The sequence below is a fragment of the Jaculus jaculus genome, chromosome 9 (genome assembly GCF_020740685.1).
Source record: "Jaculus jaculus isolate mJacJac1 chromosome 9, mJacJac1.mat.Y.cur, whole genome shotgun sequence".
Taxonomy (NCBI): Eukaryota; Metazoa; Chordata; class Mammalia; order Rodentia; family Dipodidae; genus Jaculus; species Jaculus jaculus.
In genome coordinates this window covers 121,322,414-121,327,755 of record NC_059110.1, presented here as the reverse complement: position 1 = coordinate 121,327,755, position 5,342 = coordinate 121,322,414, and the positions used below count along the sequence as shown (strand labels likewise).

General features: G+C 51.5%; 1 pseudogene; it reads right to left on the bottom strand.

Annotated features, from left to right (window-relative positions):
* Window positions 1–580: 580 nt before the first annotated feature.
* Window positions 581–866, bottom strand: LOC101608105 (annotated as a pseudogene).
* Between the last annotated feature and the right edge of the window lie 4,476 nt (window positions 867–5,342).

The window sequence follows — 5,342 nt, the reverse complement described above, 5'->3', positions numbered from 1 at the left end:
GGTGGTGAAGCTGGGTTGTCTGGCTCCAGCCTCCCACTCTGTCTCCCCTGCCACAAGCCTAATGAGAAGCATGGTAAAAATGAGGTCAGGAAACATGAGTCTGCAAGAGCATTTTTTGATGCCACCCACTCTATACCTGCCCTGCCCCTGGGAAGCAGCCACCTACCAGGCATGACTCTGGAGCCCTCAAACTGAGAAGCAGGGTTGGGCAAATTTCACATAGGATTTCAAAAGCTGGGCACACAGTAAAAGCCATGCAAAATACCTGAGTGATAACTCCATGCAAACTACATGCTAAAATAATGTTTTCAATATATTGTATTAGATTTTAAGTATTATTGAACTTCATCTGTTTCTTTTATTTCCAGTGATGGCAGCAGCACAGGTGGCCTATGTGACATTCCTGTAAAAACAAAGCCAGGCTGGGGGCCCCATGCAGAGGCCTGGTCTGGGTTGGCAGAGCCCTGTGGAAGCACAGAGGAGAAGGCCACCTGCGTGCTGTGGAAACACAGGGTAGATGCACACACAGCAAGCAGTAAGGACGGCCAGGAACAAGGCACTGTGTCCTCTTGGAGCTTTCTTATATGTAGTAGAACAGGCAAAGGGCCACCCATGCTGGGGGATCTGCCCTATTCTTTCACATCAAAAATTTGATTTTTTGAGCCATTTCCATGCTGTAGATCCTCCGGCACGTGTCATAGCTTTTGCACCGTTGATGGCGGCTATTTTCTCAAAGTGTCACCGTCGCTTAATGTCTTCAATAAGCCCATCTGTGGTGAGGATTCTGTCCAGAGTCCGTATGCACCTTAAACGTTCCCTTCCTGCACAGTCACAGTCCTGGCTATGAGCTTCAGATGTTTTGTCATGACCTTGTACTTAAAGTCCCTCTCCTCACCGGCGGCTGGGGACTCGGCCCAGATCCCTCACCCCCAGCACTGCTTGTGACCCAAAGCTAACATAGAAATTTTTTGACCTCCGGGCCTTACAATCATAACTGAATTTTTGCCATTGTCTCAAACGCACAGGGAAGTGCTAGCCCTGCCCTGAGCCAGTGAGTATATTCCTCCATCGTAGCCAACCTAGGTCTCTCTCTCTCTCTCTCTTACACACACACACGCACACACACACTTGATCCTAGAATCTCCAGAGAAGAATTATCCAGATCAGGTTAACCTCTGGGCATACCTGTAAGGGCCGATCTTAACTAGGTTAATCCAAGTAGGAATATCCACCTTAACTGAAGGTGGCACCATTTTATAGCCTGTGGTCTGGACCTCACGAAAAAGAGAGAGCAGGCCTGGAGAGATGGCTTAGTGGTTAAGGCCTTTGCCTGGGAAACCAAAGAACCCAGGTTTGATTCCCCAGGACCCATGTAAGCCAGATGTACCAAGGTGGCACATGTGTCTGGAGTTCGTTTGTAGTGGCTGGAGGCCCTGGTATGCCCATTCTCTCTCTCTCTTTCTCTCTCTCTCTTTCTCTCTCTCAAATAAATAAAATAAATAAATAAGTTTTTGAAAAAGAAAGAAAACAGGAGAGAGCTGCATTTATCTCACTCTCCATCCTCCCTGCAGATGTGAGACTGGCTTCCTGCCTTGCTCTCGCCGACACGATGGACTCACCCCCCTCTGGAGCTGTAAGCCAAAATAACCTCTTGCCTTCCCTAAGCTGCTTCCAGAGTGCAGATCAGCGTGGGGGCGGGTGAGGGCGGGAGTGTGGGGCTGCCTGAGGAGTGTGGAGGGTCAGCTCTCCAGGCTGCTGCTCCCTCCTAGGGCAACTTGCATGGTGGATCTGTGCCCCGTGCCTCGACGCATGGACTCACTGAGCCCGTCGTGCACACCAGCAAGGGACAGGACGAGGCCCTAGGAGGCCTGCGGGCCTGGAGATGTGGAACTGGGACCACTGATGTTGTAAAGGACAAAGGCTATGTGTACAGGAGAATAGAGGTGGGAAGGACATTCCAGGCCTGCAAGACTCCAAGGAATGTGGAGGCTTGGAGGCTTCACCACGGGAGGTGCAGGGCTTGGGAGACAGGACAGGAAAGGTCAAGGCAGGGAGTGACAGGAGACAGGCTAGAGAGGAGAGGGCTGTGGTAAAGAGGGGGTGAGCTCAAGAGATGGCTCAGTGGTTAGCGTGCTTCCTGCACACGTATAAGGGTCTGAGGGGGTCAGGGGAGGCTGGAACTGCCTGAGTGCAAATTTCCAGGACCCACAGAAAGTAGCTGGGGACGGCCACATGTGCCTGTAGCCCCAGTCCCATGGGAAGTAGGAACCCAGGAATCAGTGGGGCCCTGCACACTCCAGAAACAGTAAAGGGAGTCTGGGGCTCAAAATACGACCTGGCCAAAGAGCAACAGAGCAGAACCCTTGAGGTTTCACACTGGCCATGGCAGGCAATGACCCCGTACAGGGGAGCACATGGGGTGCAACAAGGGTACATGCATGTGCATATATGTGCACACACACATACACACAAGGGCACATACACATGCAAACACACACCCACTGCATTACACACACATATACCACACACACGTACACACAAAGGCATATAGACATGCATACACACACACCACACTACACACGCATACACCACACACACGTACCCAGGCAAAAAATTTTTGAAGAGGAGGAGCTTTGAATGCCCCACCCACAGAATGATCTTTCTCCAATAAACAATGGGAGCACTTCTGTGGGAGAAGCGGGGGACGGGTGAGGGGGGGAGTCCGATTTATGGTCTATAAACTGGTTTGGCAGACAAGGGATGAAAGGATTAATACCAAAAGGACAAATTTGGGGACATGGATTAGGACTTTGATATCAATGACAGTGATGGTTAATGTTAGCTGTCAACTTGACAGGATCTGAAATCACCTAGGAAACAAGCCTCTGAGGCCTGTGGGGGATTTTCTAGATGAGCTTATTGAGCTGGGAAGACCCACGTTAACTCTGGGCACATCTTTCCATGGGCTGGGGTCCTGGGCTTGGTAAAAAGGAGAGAGCTAGCTGGGCATGGTGGCGCACGCCTTTAATCCCAGCACTCAGGAGGCAGAGGTAGGAGGATCACTGTGAGTTTGAGGCCACCCTGAGACTACATAGTGAATTCCAGGTCAGCCTGGGCTAGAGTGAGAACTTACCTCAGGGGGGTGGGGGGGAAGGCCAGCGCTGACTGGGCAGTGAGAAAATGAGAAGAGAGGTGAAGACTGACAATGTCACTGGCCACACTCGGAGTTGTGTTGAACATGGGGGTCACGGAAGGGTCTACACTAGGTCCCACAAATACCAGCTCTGATGGCGAGGCGAGAGGAAACCCTAGCTGGTCCTCAGTGGATCCCAGAGGTCAAGACAGACACTCTTCAATGACAGTGATGCAAGCCGGGCATGGTGACACACGCCTTTAATCCCAGCACTCAGGAGGCAGAGGTAGGAAGATCGCCATGAATTCGAGGCCACCCTGATACTGCATAGTGAATTCCAGGTCGGCCTAGGCTAGAGTGACATCCTATCTCAAAACAAACAAACAAACAAACAAAAAAGACAGTGCCGCATCCCTGAACCAGAGAGCAGCCTCCCAGAACCCACCAGTTTCCTGCTGGCCTCACTAGGGTTGTCCTGACAGCCCAGGGCAGAGTAGGGACGTGGCTAGCCGAGCCCTAGCTGAGTAGCTGAATGAAGACGTGATGTTAATGGTGAGTAAACTGCAGCATCTCATTAATTTCTTGTGAGAGGTAGGGAAATACCAGGTGGTACTTCCCTGAGACCCATTGTTTGTCTGGCCCCAAGACATCCCCATGCAATGCCTGCTTGGGTCCAATTTAAGTATGTAAATTTAATGGTTCAGTAAGTAAAATTGCCTTTATTGTTTGGAGTGGTTTGCACGGTAATTGATGGGCTCGGCTGGCTCCTTGACAGTCCCTGTGATGGAGTAGTTGACTGCCGTGAAGTGGGTGTTGATGAGAGGAGACGTCAACTCTAAGGCCAGACCAGCACATCTTCCATCATCGAGAGAGAGCGCTGGCTAACAAGCGCTCAGGCCCACCACAGCCTTGGACGCTCTGGAGGGCCTCAAGACAAGAGCACATAGGAGCCCGTGTGTTTTATTCCTTGGGTCACGAGCCCAGATGGTGTAACCGCCAGACAGAAGCCGAGAAGGACCAGTAGCATCACAGACGGGCAAAATTCCAGGTATTTTCCACCCACTTGTCCCCACAGTCAGCAGGATTCATCCCCACCCACTTCTGACCGGGCCCTGCACCCTGCCCTCTTCCTCCAGCACCGGCCCCTCCTCCAACCCATCCCTGCTACGGGCGGCTAGCCATGGGAACACTCTGATCCCAGAATGATGAGGAGAAATGACCAGCTAAAAGCCCAGTGACTCCGGGACGAGGCCTACTAATCAGGTGGGAGCAAAGGCCTGGGCTGCAGTGGTCCTTGCGGGGGACGGCGATGAGGGTCTCAGTCTCCACTTTGCTCTTCTCACTGGACAAGAGAAGATCCAGCGCCGGGAGGCAGGGTTCAAGACTCTTGTCTTCCCATGGCTCTAAGGCAAGACTCTAGACAAAGCCAGAGTAGCCGAGGGCCTGGCTTAGGGTGCTGAGGGGTAACTGCACCTGTGCAACTCTCCTTTTGGGGTGAGAAACATGTTCGGAACGAAACGGTGTGGTGGCTGCATAACATGGTGAGGGTCCCCAATGCTACTGAAGTGGTGCCTTAAAATGGGTAAATGGGGGTGGTGGGGACATGCCAGTCCTGGGTTCAATTCCCAGCACCCATGTAAAGCCAGACACAAAGTGGCGCATGGGTCTATGATCCCAACGTGCCTGTGGCAACAGGAGGCAGAGCTAGGAGAACCTGGAAGCTCATGGGCCAGACACAGGAAGCAGCAAAAACAAGGGAGACCCTGTGTCCAGCAAACAGAAAGGAGAAGGGGGACAGACATCCCAAGGTTGTCCTCAGATCTCCATACGTTCAGTGTGGCACACTCAGACCCATGCACACACACACTCACACCACACACGTACACACATTCTTACATACAGAAACAGGTGATCATAAGAAAGTAAATGGTTAAAATGGTGTATCTTTTGCACAATAAAAAAGATAGCCGTAGCCAGGCGTGGTGGCGGACACCTTTAATCCCAGCACTTGGGGAGGTAGAGGTAAGAGGAGACCTGTGAGTTTGAGGCCAGCCTGAGAATACATAGTGAATTCCAGGTCAGCCTGGACTAGAGTGAAACTCTACCTTGAAAAACCAAATTTTATATATATATTTACATCTCGCCACAGCCCCAGAAGAAAGAAGAAGTAAAAGAGGCAGTAAGGACAGACGAAGCAACGGAACTCTTT